The 17,126-nt window shown below is 40.7% G+C and overlaps 2 non-coding genes across 2 annotated transcripts; both read left to right on the top strand.

The window, feature by feature from the left end:
• Positions 1-13,937: 13,937 nt before the first annotated feature.
• LOC143206178 (small subunit ribosomal RNA) lies at positions 13,938-15,926 on the top strand. The gene has a single exon (XR_013008175.1). It is a non-coding gene; the product is annotated as a small subunit ribosomal RNA (ribosomal RNA).
• Positions 15,927-16,634: 708 nt separating this feature from the next.
• Positions 16,635-16,789, top strand: LOC143206177 (5.8S ribosomal RNA). The gene has a single exon (XR_013008174.1). It is a non-coding gene; the product is annotated as a 5.8S ribosomal RNA (ribosomal RNA).
• Positions 16,790-17,126: the final 337 nt, after the last annotated feature.

The following is a 17,126-nucleotide window of genomic DNA, read 5'->3' on the forward strand; positions in this document are numbered from 1 at the left end:
AGTCACAGGTCGACAAATCACATAAGATCGGTCTAATCCATAAGAAAACCTAAAAACACAACAATAACAAAATAAAATAAACAAAACGTTTAAACAGAACGAAGACATAACCTCCAATGCGTGTACGTCAATTCTAATGAATGAGAGACGAAAACAATATCCAACGACATAAAGTAGAGAAAGAAATCAGGCGGCGCGCGCCATCTAGCGAGAACCAAGACAATCAAAGAATAGGATTTTCAAATATAGAGAAGCGTAAAATTGTCAAGAATATCATTAAAAATCTTTGAAAATTGTATTATATTATATTCTATTCTATTCTAAATTAATGATATAAATAGAATATGATATAAAATATCCTTAGCTAAGCATCAGAATTCACCCACAGTCGAAACAAAGGAAGAGATATATTCACATCAAGGAAGGCTCTTCGAAACAATCTAACCTAAATTGCAATAACAACAATAAGTAACCTATGATAAATCACTAGATTAACAAACATATACATACATAAACGGCACTCTCACCTAGATTTCAAACTTACTCAAAAATGCTAATTATATAAGGCAATACAGGTCATCACGGATAATCCTCAAAGGAAGTGCACATCCGAGAGGATGTCAAGGGGCAAGTCAGTAACTGTGTATAACCGCAGCAACTCGGAATAAGCGAAAGATTGTTGCATGGAATATATAAACATCTTCAAACTAACATCCGGTCAAATCTCTCAATGTCATTTAGTTGCTCACTAAAAGCAACAATATCATTCAATTACCTTAAAGGTAACCATACGAAGTAACTAATTGGTACCCTATAGTCAATAAATAGACACTTACTGTATAAACTACCCTAATGAAAAGAAATACATGGGTTGACTGTCATGCATGGCCTTCCTACGGAGACAGTCATCGTACCAATGCATCCAAGTGGGGTGTTGGTCCAACAGTAAGGACATGATCATTAAACTAAAAATTCACAATATAGAATTAGTAGGTAGTGAATCGGATCGACAATTATAAATAATAAACGCATATATAGCTGGAGACCACCAAATCCAGTCGCAACAATAAATGACAGTCTATCATAACTCGTCGCACAATTATGTTCCATAGTAATCTCCAAACGATGACACGGCACTAATAGTCGGTCCGAAACGATAAATTAAAGCAACTTTCATCTCATTTTCAATTGATCACATCAAATTCTAAGAACAAATAACATAACCTCATAAATACAGCTGACATGTACCGGTTCGATATACAGAAATCCTAATCTTTGCAAATCCGATCATAACAATTAGGAAATAATTAATGAAATGAATGAGAAATTAGAAAGATACGATATCGATACAATAAAATGGATATTGTTCAATACTCTCATTAAGAAGAGACTGCATGCACGAAGATTCAGAGAAAGGTATTGTCAAAAGTATTGCGATCTATAAAATATCGTCGTAACTCTGTCGTATATCACAAAACCTCTCAAAATTAAAACTTATGCCTGTTATTTTACTACTTAAGCTAAAATAATAAAATTCTCTTTTTCAGCTGTCTTGGTGGTCCTGAAAAGGACCGATATTTGATGATAAAATAGGTTACATTCGTTTTATTTAGTTTTGCTATCTGTCTTTTTAGGTAACAATACAGCTTGGATATTTGGCAGAACGCCGCCCTGGGCTATAGTAACTCCGGATAGGAGTTTGTTCAATTCTTCGTCGTTTCTGATGGCCAATTGCAAATGCCTAGGGATAATCCTGGTTTTCTTGTTATCTCTAGCGGCGTTACCCGCCAATTCGAGAACCTCGGCTGCCAGATATTCCATTACGGCAGCTAAGTAGACGGGAGCACCGGCCCCTACGCGTTCGGCATAATTCCCTTTCCTTAAAAGTCTGTGAATACGACCGACAGGGAATTGTAATCCCGCTCGGTTAGAACGAGACTTCGCCTTTCCCTTCACTTTTCCGCCTTTACCACGTCCGGACATTTTACTATCGATTGCTTCTAGAACTCGCTCGCCTTAGAGTTGAAATCTGTACTAAAACTGTCAACATACTAGCAACGAATTTTGTTCGTAAGCCGAACGCATGATCTCGTACGCGACCAATGAAAGGCTAACTCAGATAATAGGCGGGGCTTAGGAGTGTATTTAAGGAGCCTATAAATTCTAAGGATTCCTGAAATTTGTTTTAGTCTAGTACTTTTCGTGGTTCCTTTAATATCGTAATATTTATTTCGAAATGCCTCCGAAAACAAGCGGTAAGGCGGCCAAAAAGGCCGGTAAGGCTCAGAAAAATATCTCCAAAAGTGACAAGAAAAAGAAACGCAAGAGGAAGGAAAGCTACGCGATCTACATTTACAAAGTTTTAAAGCAAGTTCATCCCGATACGGGTATCTCCAGCAAGGCCATGTCGATCATGAATTCTTTCGTGAACGATATATTCGAAAGGATAGCCGCCGAAGCGTCCCGTCTCGCTCATTACAATAAAAGATCTACTATCACAAGCAGAGAAATCCAAACTGCCGTGCGATTATTGCTGCCCGGTGAATTGGCTAAGCACGCCGTTAGTGAAGGTACCAAAGCCGTCACTAAATATACCAGTTCTAAGTAAACCATAAGCCTTGAATTAAAGGAGAAAACGGTTCTTTTCAGAGCCACAATTTAGATAAATAAAAAAAGAAATAATCTTAAAAAAAATTAATTTTATATATTATACAGCTGTAGTATCCAATATTGAAATACAAATTTTGTTATCAACAGTATATTATTATTCTTTGGTTATTAGTGATTACATTATTTTTTCTTTAGTTTTTAAAAACAATGCGTATAAGTACACCGACTGTTATTAATTACTAACATGTAGTCGAATATAACTCTGAGATAAAAATCCATAACTCTTTTAGTGGTTTATATAAATATCGATAAAAGAATATTAATTGAATTATCTTCTTTTTCTTTGATTAAATTTAGGTGGTTCTGAAAAGAACCGTTTTTTTTTTGTTGCAAAATACGAATATAAGTAGAGTATTATAAATGATAGAAAATAAAGTTTAGGCACGTTCGCCTCTGATACGTCTGGCTAGCTGAATATCCTTGGGCATGATGGTTACTCGCTTTGCATGTATCGCACATAAATTAGTATCCTCAAAAAGGCCAACTAAATAAGCTTCGCTGGCCTCTTGTAAAGCCATTACCGCCGAACTTTGAAAACGTAAATCGGTCTTGAAATCTTGAGCGATTTCGCGAACCAATCGTTGAAAAGGTAATTTCCTAATCAATAATTCGGTGCTCTTTTGATAACGACGAATCTCCCGCAAAGCGACCGTCCCAGGTCGGTAGCGATGTGGTTTCTTAACGCCACCGGTAGCTGGAGCGCTTTTCCTGGCCGCTTTGGTAGCCAATTGTTTCCTAGGAGCTTTACCTCCTGTTGATTTTCGCGCAGTTTGCTTGGTACGAGCCATATTTTTAAAATAGAGGTAATGAGAAAAATTAACAAACGCAAACGACGGCGACCCCTTTCGGACTGATTCGGTCATAAAATCAGAGAGTCCTTTTTATAACATGTTATCTAATCTGATTGGTCCGTTTTGTGCCAGTGGGCGGAACTCAATCCTAAGTCTACAAAACCGGGCTGATTGAATGTAATCGACAACAGTTGTCCGTAGCACTCGTGTTGTGAGCGCGCTACTTATTCGAGATCATTTATTTTTTTTGTATTAGGTTCGATAAAAGATGACCGGCAGAGGTAAAGGTGGTAAAGGTTTGGGAAAAGGAGGAGCCAAGCGGCATCGTAAAGTGCTTCGTGATAATATCCAAGGTATTACGAAGCCCGCCATTAGAAGATTGGCTAGACGAGGCGGCGTAAAACGTATATCTGGTCTGATTTACGAAGAGACCAGAGGTGTTTTAAAAGTGTTTTTGGAAAACGTCATCAGAGATGCCGTTACATATACCGAACACGCCAAAAGAAAAACCGTTACCGCAATGGATGTAGTATACGCCTTGAAACGTCAAGGACGTACATTATACGGGTTTGGAGGTTAAGTCACATTTTATTCGCGAACTAACGTGAAATGTGACCCTCAAAATTAATTTTAGAAAAATTAAACAACGGTTCTTTTCAGAACCACAAATTTATCGATATTTAAAAAACGGAAGCTCTATTAGGATTTAAGGATAATCTTTCAATCATTACAATCATCATAATTTTATTTAAAATAATAATTTAAGTATAACTGGCCCTAATTATTTGAGGGTTTGGATTCTAAAACTCTATACTTAATAAATAGACCGCCCCTTAAATTCATCGTTAATTACATAGATTATATACAAGGCGCGATGTTATAATACGGTTCGATTTTACTAAAGGAGAACCGCTAGAAATAAATCCTTCATATTATTTCGACTTAATTGTTGTTTAATAAAACGATAATTATTGGTATTGGAATGTCTCTTAATTTATCTTACACACCCAAAAAACAATCTTTAAAGTACTTAAACTGTTTATTAGAATATTTTAAATAATTAGTAAGTGCAAGTCATAATATGAGTTTTAATTTTAAGTTCTTTTTTTGTTTTATTATTTTGGTGGTCCTGAAAAGGACCGATAGTTAAAAGGTTTTTGTACGACACAAAAACCCTAAGGCTCATGTAACTTATTTGGTTTTACTATCTGTTTTTTTCGGTAACAATACGGCCTGGATGTTTGGTAGAACGCCGCCCTGGGCTATAGTAACACCGGAGAGGAGTTTGTTCAGTTCTTCGTCATTTCTGATGGCCAATTGTAAATGCCTAGGGATAATCCTTGTTTTCTTGTTGTCTCTAGCGGCGTTACCTGCCAACTCGAGAACTTCGGCCGCCAAATATTCCATTACGGCAGCTAAGTAGACGGGAGCACCGGCCCCTACGCGTTCGGCATAATTTCCTTTCCTTAAAAGCCGGTGAATACGGCCAACAGGAAATTGTAATCCCGCTCGGTTGGAACGAGATTTCGCCTTTCCCTTCACTTTTCCACCCTTACCACGTCCAGACATTGTATTGCTAACTTTTTTAAACTAAAAATAACCGAAAAACTAATGGCGACAACGCTCACGTCCTTTCGACAACGAATGAACAACTGGCAGTGAACTGTCCAGCGAATAGCTTTTATTCGGCAACTTCTCAAAACACTAGTACGTTTCCTACTCGACCAATCAGAGCTTTCTACGACATAACGCCAAGAATGGGCGGAGCTTAGAAGTGTAGCGTCATTTATCAAATAATTAAACGACTATAGGTATATTTCGGTTTAGTCTTTTATCTTTTGCTGTATGGGTAGGTCGCGAATCTCATTCGTTTAAAATGCCACCGAAGACAAGCGGTAAAGCGGCAAAAAAGGCTGGAAAAGCCCAGAAAAACATTTCTAAGAGCGATAAGAAAAAGAAGCGTAGGAGGAAGGAAAGCTACGCGATTTACATATACAAAGTTTTAAAGCAGGTTCATCCCGATACGGGTATTTCCAGCAAGGCCATGTCGATTATGAATTCTTTCGTGAACGATATATTCGAAAGGATAGCCGCCGAAGCGTCGCGCCTCGCCCATTACAATAAAAGATCGACCATCACGAGCAGAGAAATCCAAACCGCCGTTAGGTTATTGTTACCCGGTGAATTGGCTAAGCATGCCGTTAGCGAAGGTACCAAAGCTGTCACTAAATATACCAGTTCTAAGTAAACGAAATATATTATTTTGAAGGTGATCATAATAATATGAAGGGTGGAAAACGGCTCTTTTCAGAGCCCCAAAATGTTTAAAGAAGAAAAAAAGAAATAAACTATTGTTAAGAAGATAGGATATATACGAAGTCAAATAAATTAAAATATAGTAATCGTTCATAAAAATGTTAAAATATCCAGAAAAAAATATTTTATTTTATATATTCATTCCTTTACGGTAACATAATAACAGTATATGTGATACCCCTTTCTTATCGTGATATAAACTTCAAGTCAATCCAGCAGGTGTTCACACCTTATTACTAAGGATTCCTCAATATTCACAATATATTTGTGAGCATAATATTCTAAATTCAATTCACAAATATTATAACTAAAGCGTCATATAAACGGAAAAAATATCAATGTCTCTTTTTTCTAATAGAAGTTGGTGGTTCTGAGAAGAACCTTTTTTTTTCATATAAATACAAAAAACGACCTTAATATAGGACAGCCGTAGCATTTATGCACGTTCGCCTCTAATGCGTCTGGCTAATTGAATGTCCTTAGGCATGATAGTTACTCGTTTAGCATGGATCGCACACAAATTGGTGTCTTCAAAGAGACCAACCAAATAGGCCTCGCTAGCTTCTTGCAAAGCCATCACTGCCGAACTTTGGAAACGTAAATCGGTCTTGAAATCCTGAGCGATTTCGCGAACCAATCGTTGGAAAGGCAATTTCCTAATCAATAATTCGGTACTCTTCTGATAGCGTCGGATTTCTCTTAGAGCGACCGTACCGGGTCTGTAACGATGCGGTTTTTTAACACCACCGGTAGCGGGAGCGCTTTTCCTGGCTGCTTTAGTAGCCAATTGTTTTCTGGGAGCCTTACCTCCGGTTGATTTTCGAGCAGTTTGCTTGGTACGAGCCATCGTCTAAACGGGTCTGACTTCAAACGTGTAGGAAGAATTACAAGCGCAAGCACCAACGAACTTTTGGAAACTGATCGAAGGTGTCAAAGAAATCTCCCTTTTTAATAATGTGTGAAGATATTCTGATTGGTCCGGCTAGCATCTGTGGGCGGGACCCGATTCGAACTCAACAAAACCCATGGTAGGATTTGAAATTGAAATAGTTACCCGTAGTATTCGAGGTGTACGCTGCACAATTCGATTATAAATTTGCTTTCTTTTAATACTAAATTGAATAAATCATGACGGGCAGAGGTAAAGGTGGTAAAGGTTTGGGAAAAGGAGGCGCTAAGCGGCATCGTAAAGTGCTTCGTGATAATATCCAAGGTATTACGAAACCCGCCATCAGAAGATTGGCTAGGCGGGGTGGAGTTAAACGTATATCCGGTCTAATTTATGAAGAAACCAGAGGTGTATTAAAAGTATTTTTGGAAAACGTTATCAGAGACGCCGTCACTTATACCGAACACGCCAAAAGGAAAACCGTTACTGCCATGGATGTAGTATACGCCCTCAAACGCCAAGGACGAACCCTATACGGATTTGGCGGTTAAATAAAGTATTATATATGCTGACCAATTAAAACAGAACAACGTATCTATTCAACTAAAGAAAACAACGGTTCTTTTCAGAGCCACAAATTTACTAGCATAAAAAAAGAAATTTATTATTCGAAAATGGACTAAGATGACGTTAAATTTTATTAAATATCTGCTCCTTTCATCTAAGATTTACTTGTAAAGTAACAAATATACTGCATTATAATAGACGATCGTAATATAAAAAGATAGATAAAGTTTAAAATAAGATTTCATAATAAATGTTAGGTTAATGACAAGAATGTAAATGATGGTGAACAATCGAATACCGAATCTTCGTTGAAGCTTTAATATAGTTTTCCTTTAGAGAGAAAATACTCCGAGATAAACTTCGCGTCGATGAGCTTGGAGAATCCTTAAGATTTCAAAGAAGGTACGGTAGTTCTACGCACGTATGTATGGAGATCGCGTTCCATGTATTTATTGACTTTAGATAACTATTTATGAAAACAGATTTCAACTAAAGAAGCAAAATATACTATAATATATATGAGCATTGTATCGATACAGAAGGGTTTGACACGATATTCTTATAGACGTCTCGATATCGTTGCTCACCCGATACGTTCGATTGTAACCCAGAGTTCGGATGGTGTTAAGAAACCGTTAAATAAGAAGTATATTAGTATAGGATCGGTTAATTTTCATGTCATTGTTTTCTTACAGTTAATTCGACAACGGTACGTTTCGATATAGATTCGTTTTGGACAACGAACAATCTGTACCGCATCAATTAGGAATAATATGTCTCGTTTCTCCAATAATAGCATTAGATCTGTACGGAATTGCATTTATATCAAAAGACGATATATCGGGGGACGTAGATTTGAAAAGATATATTTTCATAGTTATAACCGAAAGTCTATAACTCGAATGTAAATTGGTAGTTTCGACGGAATCGAGAGCAACGCTTGATTTTGTGCTTCCTTCTAAGACGATAGTCAACGTAAAATTTATTGGTAAAGTTTGCTACTTCTACTACGTTTTATCTTTTAACGCCTCGAACATAAATCGTATGATATTCTAAAGGATTTATGTATTTAATATGAGAAATAAGTAAACGGTTCCAAGCTCGATGAACGTTTCGACGAAGCCGGAATATGGAACGTCGTTCGCGCTCGACCGTTCAGTCCTCCGTTCGGCTCATATCATATAGGGTACGCATTAAATGAGAGCGACCGCCAGACAGTTAAAATACGCGAACGAGAAGCATACGCACGTACGTAACTTTGTCAAACGAATCGTGATTAGAACGTTCTTATAAGAAAATTAAGAAATTATATCAGAATGTCGGACGTCGATATTAGCGGACAAGCGGTTTCTCCTTCGTCGAATCAAGGGAGTGGAGGAAATTCCGCCGCCGTTGTTAACGCATCGTCAACAGGCACACCGGCCGGGTCGAATTCATCTTCGGTGTCGGCTACGGGAGCCGCATCAGCTACAGCCGGTAGCGCAGGTTCGTCTGCAGGAGGGAAGAAAGAAAAATCCACTTCGAGCAAGGCGAAGAGTTCTAAATCGAAAGTTAGTCATCCTCCGATCGCTGATATGGTAACGAGTGCAATTAAAGGATTGAAAGAGAAAGGCGGAACTTCCTTCAGAGCTATTAAAAAATACATAGCGGCCAATTACAAAGTGGATGCTGACAAATTATCGCCCTTTATAAAGAAATATATAAAGACGTGGATCGCTTCGGGTGTTTTGGTACAAACGAAGGGCAAAGGAGCTTCCGGATCATTTAAATTAGCGGCTTCGGCACGTAAAGCAGGAGGTACGACAGCCGCAGGTACGAAGAAAAGAAAAACGGCCACTGCCAAAACCGGACAGAAAAATAAACGAAAACCAGTAGGAGGTGCCGCGACAGCTACGACAGCCGGTGGTAAAAAAGCGTCTGCCAAAAAAACCTCAGAGAAAACGGAAAAAAAGACGACCGCCGCCTCCGCCTCAACTAAGAAAACCACAGCTAAAAGTAAGAAAGGTGAATCTGCAACTTTGGCCGAGAAAAAAGCTTCTGCCAAAAAAGCCGTCGAAAAGAAAACAGGAAAGAAATCTACCGCCGCCACGACTACGTCCGCTTCCAATGCCGCCGCTAATAGTTCATCTTCGAAAGCAGCAAAAAGCAACACGGCCGCAAGATCCCCGAAATCGCCTTCCAAAGCGAAAAAATCTAATAAAGCCGGACCTACGAAAAAGCCCAAGGCGCCTAAACCGAAAAGTGCTAAGACGACGACCTCAACTGTTCGTGTTGCCGCTGGTGAAGGTGCGAAAACTAAAAAACCAGTATCACCAAAGAAAAAGAAATAAAACTATTTCTACTACGTATGACGATATATTAAACAGGCGACACATTTCATCGTCAGATCAAGAAGACACGGAGTTGAAAATTACAAATATCCCGACACTCCTGGACGTGCTACGACTTCCCTAAAAAATACGTTCGTCCAAGACCGTATTTTTTTAATAGAAAAAAAACGGTTCTTTTCAGAACCACAATATAACTTTATAAAAGAAAGAATATTTATATAATTTATTTATTATCTTATTATTACTTAAATGATTATTTTCTAGATAGAGCCGTAACTAATTAGGGAACCGATCGATCGATACTCTAAAACAGTAATAAAGGAATATTCAGTACAGATCAGATTATTTATAAATTTTCTAGTTAATATTTATTCTTTAATAAGAACGCGTATTCTAACTTCTTTTTTATACGATTTTGTTGGCCCTGAAAAGGACCGATATTAAAGGGCGTATGCAAAACTTTAAACGGTTTGCGTTATCTATTTGGTTTTGCTGTCTGTCTTTTTAGGCAATAATACTGCTTGAATGTTAGGCAAGACGCCGCCCTGGGCAATAGTAACGCCAGATAACAGTTTATTCAATTCCTCGTCGTTTCTGATGGCCAATTGTAAATGCCTAGGGATAATCCTTGTTTTCTTGTTGTCTCTAGCGGCGTTACCCGCCAACTCGAGAACTTCGGCCGCCAGATATTCCATTACGGCAGCTAAGTAAACGGGAGCACCGGCCCCTACGCGTTCGGCATAATTTCCTTTCCTTAGAAGTCGGTGAATACGACCGACAGGAAATTGTAATCCCGCACGATTGGAACGAGACTTCGCCTTTCCCTTCACTTTTCCGCCTTTACCACGTCCGGACATGTTAATCTCGATCGTTGTTAGATACTGCTCACCTTTAAATCAAAAACGGTACTGGAAATTTCTTACAGATCGGCCTGGAATTTTGTCCGCGAGCCAAACTCGTTATATCATACGCGACCAATCAGACTCTAACTCGGGCTATGGGCGGGGCTTAGAAGTGTTCCTTCGAATGTTATAAGTTCTAGAATTAAAGGCATTTTTTTAGTTAAGTACTCTTTGAGGTACGTGAGACGTCGGGATTTTTATTTCGAAATGCCACCGAAGACAAGCGGTAAGGCGGCCAAGAAAGCCGGAAAAGCCCAGAAAAATATCTCTAAGAGCGACAAGAAAAAGAAGCGCAGGAGGAAGGAAAGCTATGCGATTTACATATACAAAGTTTTAAAGCAGGTTCATCCCGATACGGGTATCTCCAGCAAGGCCATGTCGATCATGAATTCTTTCGTGAACGATATATTCGAAAGGATAGCCGCCGAAGCGTCGCGTCTCGCCCATTACAATAAGAGATCAACGATCACGAGCAGAGAAATCCAAACCGCCGTTAGGTTATTGTTACCCGGTGAGTTGGCTAAGCACGCCGTTAGCGAAGGTACCAAAGCAGTCACCAAATATACCAGTTCTAAGTAAATTAATTCACATACCTATGTGTGTTTCAATATACTACTTACCTGCAAAATCGGTTCTTTTCAGAACCACAATTGGATATACATTTTAAAAAATGAAATGTTAAACAGTAGCTGACATTTTATAAAAACAGAATTTTCAGATATATATATATATATTGTAGTTATTGTATTGAATTATATTATATCATTATAATCTGTTATATAGTAAGTATATAGAATAAGTTTTGTAAAAATGGTACGGCCCGAGATTGTTATTTAAAAATAAGGTAAAGTATTTCTGGAGTGACTTCGAAAATATGTGTATTCATTTTTATTACGTTTATGACTATATGATAATTAATTTATTTTTCCTAACTGTGGCTAATTGTGGATTGTGGCTAATTTCTACACGATAAGTATTAATCACGGGAACGTCTCGAAATGAACAAATAGGAACTGTAATTAATCAAGAATTTAGAATGGAACTATCGTCCTAATATAATGAGGATCGTCAAAGAGAAGATACTTTTTTTTTCGTTTACTAGGTTGACCTTGCTTGGGGACAGTGGAACTCAGTGGAAAATCGCTGATGGTGGGTGAGGAGGATAGGCCTGTGGTCAGAATCGATATCTTGGAGTACTTGCAGGTCAGAGGCTTGATTCGAATTTTGATAGATAAAAAAGTCAATTATTGTCGGTCGATTGGAGGAGTAGTGAGTTGGTTCGCTTGGAGCAATAAGCCCAAGTTCCAACTCATCTATTATCCCGGCCGATAGTAATTCTTCCAATAGCTGTGTGGTTGATGGCGTTGAAAATGGCCTGAAAATCTCCTTGGTCATCTGAATATGTTCCGAAGAGTATTTCGCCAATGGAGATCGGGTTCGTGTTCTAGTGGAATCCAGACCAGCCAGACGACTGTTATCTTGAGTTCCCCGTACATGAGTGGGGGGAGGAATTGGTCTTTTGGGTTTGGTTGTTTTTGGAGTAGGTCGGCACTTGCATCCCGAGTAATTTGCGGTGTATGGTTCTCAACAGTTGGTGCATTTCGGCGGGGAATTTCTGTCTTTGGGACTTGACGTAGGCCGGAGTGGCTTTACAGTTGGCCGATGAATGACCGTAGAATTGGCAGTTAAAACGTTGAACGCGCCTGCCGTTGCCGCGCTGGGCTTGGACTTTTACCACCTGATTCATTAGGCGGTCGACCGCGAAGATACGGCGTTCCTCTCGAGGAACCGACCAACATGGATTGGATTGAAACCGAGCTTCATGAGCGCGGTTCGGACTTCGAGTTACCATTACGTCGAGAGAGAAATATAATATATTAGCTGACCCCGCAGACACTCCGTACCCTGTACTCAATGGATAAATAAAGGATTCATTCTATCAAATTCTTCGTTCAAATCACTTTCGAATCATCCTTAGGAACATTCTGATATCGGAAAACCTTATCCGTAGTCGATAAACGATATCTAACGGATGAATTATAGAAAATGGCCAATAAGCGGCAAATATCCGATCGTAAGGGTGCACCATCGTTTCGGCGAATCATTCTTTTGGAATCTTACGTTCTACAAGCAAAACATTTATTCATAGGTATATACCGATAATAACGAACGGGCCGACGTAACAACCTAAAATGTCCTGAAATACGTGAGAACAGTTTTACTCCGATCGCCGTATCGATATGTGACAGTATCCATCCTATGAAGGATCTTTACATTCTACTAGCATAATTTTATGGATCGGAATTTTCCGACTTTTAAAGAACGTGATCGGCAGTCTAGAAACGGCCTGAGGACGTATTAACACGAGAGGTTAAAATTATTGCTTTAGAAGTTCACGTTGTCTAAAGCTAAAGTTTATTCATCGGAACATTCCGATAATAACGAGAACGGGCAGACGTAAAAACGAAAAATTTGCGCAACGTCCGTATAAACGATCTGTTCTAAAACACCCATACATTTCCGATAGCTGGCGAGAGACCCGCGCTTAAATCGTGTGCGCTTCTACGTGGGGCGATACGAGAGACGGATACGACGGGTCGGGTCGACCGGCGCTGTGACACTTTTACCGAGTGGCTTTTGATCAGCGAAGGTGGTATTACATATTATATGTTAATATATAAGATCCGAACCGTATTTTTTTATTTATCTAAATAAAAAGCGTATTTCGTCGTGTTATTATATATTCGTAACGCTCTCGCGATTTTGTATCGTCGTTTCGTTGTTCTTCCTGGTCGGTTTTTTTCGATATATCGGGAAGCGTACGACGACGACGACGGTATCACTGCGAGATCGCGAATTCGGCGGGAACATTCGGCTTCGTTAGAAGAAGATGATCCACGATTCATATGCGATTGGAATTATTATTTTTATGGACGTATCGGTTTTTCATCGGAACGTTCATAAAACAGCAACACATTTTGCGATAGCTCTCTGCTCTCCGAGCGAGAATAAAATAAAAAATCACGAAACGTTTCTCGTACGAGGTTTCCTTGTCGCTTTATATATTTCTATCTAGCGAAGGGTTCGGAGAGAATGTTTTTCGAGGTCTTATAAACGCCGAACGATATTTTGCGGCATCCAATTTTCGACGTAGTCGACGATCGTCGTCGATAATCGAGATAATTGGGTGCCTAGTCGATCGGTTGTGTATAAAAAAAACAAAAGATGTGTCTAAGATGATGATATCGTTTTGTTTTATTAGACAACTAATATTAAAATGTAAGAGCGTGGCGCCTCGGACCGGTTTTTCCGTCGTCTAGGCGCGCTATCATGCACCTCCTTTTTATTAGTCGTCGATATATATTATATATCGTCGTCTTACGCACACGTTTCTTTATAAGTCAAACTTATAAAATAAACTGTGTCTGTATTTGTTTTATCTGCTTCGTGTCGATAAAATAATAAGAACAGTTCCCTGGTTGATCCTGCCAGTAGTCATATGCTTGTCTCAAAGATTAAGCCATGCATGTCTCAGTACATACCGAATTAAGGTGAAACCGCGAAAGGCTCATTAAATCAGTTATGGTTCCTTAGATCGTACCCACAATTACTTGGATAACTGTGGTAATTCTAGAGCTAATACATGCAAACAGAGCTCCGACCAGAGATGGAAGGAGTGCTTTTATTAGATCAAAACCAATCGGTTTCGGGTTCGCGCTCGTCATCGTACAACTTGGTGACTCTGAATAACTTTAAGCTGATCGCACGGTCTCGCACCGGCGACACATCTTTCAAATGTCTGCCTTATCAACTGTCGATGGTAGGTTCTGCGCCTACCATGGTCGTAACGGGTAACGGGGAATCAGGGTTCGATTCCGGAGAGGGAGCCTGAGAAACGGCTACCACATCCAAGGAAGGCAGCAGGCGCGCAAATTACCCACTCCCGGCACGGGGAGGTAGTGACGAAAAATAACGATACGGGACTCATCCGAGGCCCCGTAATCGGAATGAGTACACTCTAAACCCTTTAACGAGGATCAATTGGAGGGCCAGTCTGGTGCCAGCAGCCGCGGTAATTCCAGCTCCAATAGCGTATATTAAAGTTGTTGCGGTTAAAAAGCTCGTAGTCGAATTTGTGTCTCGCGCCGCCGGTTCATCGTTCGCGGTGTTAACTGGCGTGTTTTTCGCGAGACGTCCTGCCGGTGGGCTTAGTCGTGTCGCGTCGCCGTCGCGCGTGCGTTTCGGCGTGCGTGTTGTGCGCGTCGTGGTTACGACGGCCCAACTCAATCCTGCCGCGGTGCTCTTTACTGAGTGTCGAGGTGGGCCGGCACGTTTACTTTGAACAAATTAGAGTGCTCAAAGCAGGCTAAAATTTCGCCTGAATACTGTATGCATGGAATAATGGAATAGGACCTCGGTTCTATTTTGTTGGTTTTCGGAACCCCGAGGTAATGATTAATAGGAACGGATGGGGGCATTCGTATTGCGACGTTAGAGGTGAAATTCTTGGATCGTCGCAAGACGAACAGAAGCGAAAGCATTTGCCAAAAACGCTTTCATTGATCAAGAACGAAAGTTAGAGGTTCGAAGGCGATCAGATACCGCCCTAGTTCTAACCTTAAACGATGCCAGCTAGCGATCCGTCGACGTTCCCTAATATGACTCGACGGGCAGCTTCCGGGAAACCAAAGCTTTTGGGTTCCGGGGGAAGTATGGTTGCAAAGCTGAAACTTAAAGGAATTGACGGAAGGGCACCACCAGGAGTGGAGCCTGCGGCTTAATTTGACTCAACACGGGAAACCTCACCAGGCCCGGACACCGGAAGGATTGACAGATTGAGAGCTCTTTCTTGATTCGGTGGGTGGTGGTGCATGGCCGTTCTTAGTTGGTGGAGCGATTTGTCTGGTTAATTCCGATAACGAACGAGACTCTAGCCTGCTAACTAGGCGCTTTTTGACATCCTAAAGGCCCGCCGGCCGCGTTGCTTTCGGGTTTCGCGGTTCGTGCGCGGTTTTTACTGTCGGCGTACAAACTATTCTTCTTAGAGGGACAGGCGGCTTCTAGCCGCACGAGATTGAGCAATAACAGGTCTGTGATGCCCTTAGATGTTCTGGGCCGCACGCGCGCTACACTGAAGGAATCAGCGTGTCTTCCCTGGCCGAGCGGCCCGGGTAACCCGCTGAACCTCCTTCGTGCTAGGGATTGGGGCTTGCAATTGTTCCCCATGAACGAGGAATTCCCAGTAAGCGCGAGTCATAAGCTCGCGTTGATTACGTCCCTGCCCTTTGTACACACCGCCCGTCGCTACTACCGATTGAATGATTTAGTGAGGTCTTCGGATCGACACGCGATGGCGTTTCGGCGTCGTCGATGTGTAGGAAAAGATGACCAAACTTGATCATTTAGAGGAAGTAAAAGTCGTAACAAGGTTTCCGTAGGTGAACCTGCGGAAGGATCATTACAGTGTGTTGTTATGCCTATATATATATAATAGGTAAACGTACAAGTCTGTAAAAATCATTGTCGAACGTTAAAGAGCCATCTACGAAGTTCGGAAGTTCCGATCGAATTTCGACGTCGTCAACGTAGCTGTTTTCGGGTACCTATAATATATGGTTTTAAAAGATGTACGCCCGAAAGCGGAGATATATACGATGAAGATGTTGTTATATAGGACGACGAGTAATAATCGTCGGCCTACGACGGATTTCGTTATAAATGGACAAATCGAGCGCAAAATAAAACGATTTTGCCAATTATATTTCTAATCGACGTTTCGATCCTCATATCGACGAACATATACGATGATCGGTAATGTGATTAGTTTACGAAAATCTTATCACCCTTCGTTTGTTTCATTCCAAAAGGGTGAGATTTAGTTTACGAAAATATTGCCAAACTATGATCAGCGTATGCTCTTTTGTTGTCGTACGAGGTGAGACGACGAAAATTTACAACGAACGTCACCATTTCGAGTAGTCTGTCTCCGCTCCTCTCGTTGTGTGTAGTGGAGAAGACGAAAATAAACCGTAAGAGCGTTTTAAAGTCGACGGCGGCTGCGAAAGGGGCGCAAGCGCTGTCTATGACGTGAGCGCGCGTCGTCGTCGTCGTCGTCGTCTTATAATAGAAACGTTTCGATATGCGTTTAAAACCTAACTTAAAAAAAGATTACCCTAAACGGTGGATCACTTGGCTCGTGGGTCGATGAAGAACGCAGCTAATTGCGCGTCAACTTGTGAACTGCAGGACACATGAACATCGACATTTCGAACGCACATTGCGGTCCTGGGATCTCATACCCGGACCACTCCTGGCTGAGGGTCGTATCTCATTTCAAGACTGCTCGGATTTTCTTTGATCTTCGCGATCGACGAGAAATGTCTGAGCGTGCTGAGCGTATAAGCGCGATTCGATCGCGACGTTCTAAAACGTGACAGCGGACCCGTACGTGTGACCTAACTCTCTCGTACGGGTCGTACGAATATGAAAGGGATGAGACGTGTTTAAAACGGTCGTTCGCACGTTTTTGTGATAAACGTAGCGCGCACCATTAATACGATCGTCGTATCCGATAAAATTAGTTTTTAATCGACGTCGGATCGTAGGTGCGTTGTCTCTCGAATACGAGGGAGAAAACACCGTTTTTCGACGGCGCGTCTTT

Source organism: Rhynchophorus ferrugineus, unplaced genomic scaffold (assembly GCF_030347505.1).
Source record: "Rhynchophorus ferrugineus isolate W39M unplaced genomic scaffold, kcgeb_rfMv2 rfM574, whole genome shotgun sequence".
In the NCBI taxonomy this organism is placed as follows: Eukaryota; Metazoa; Arthropoda; class Insecta; order Coleoptera; family Curculionidae; genus Rhynchophorus; species Rhynchophorus ferrugineus.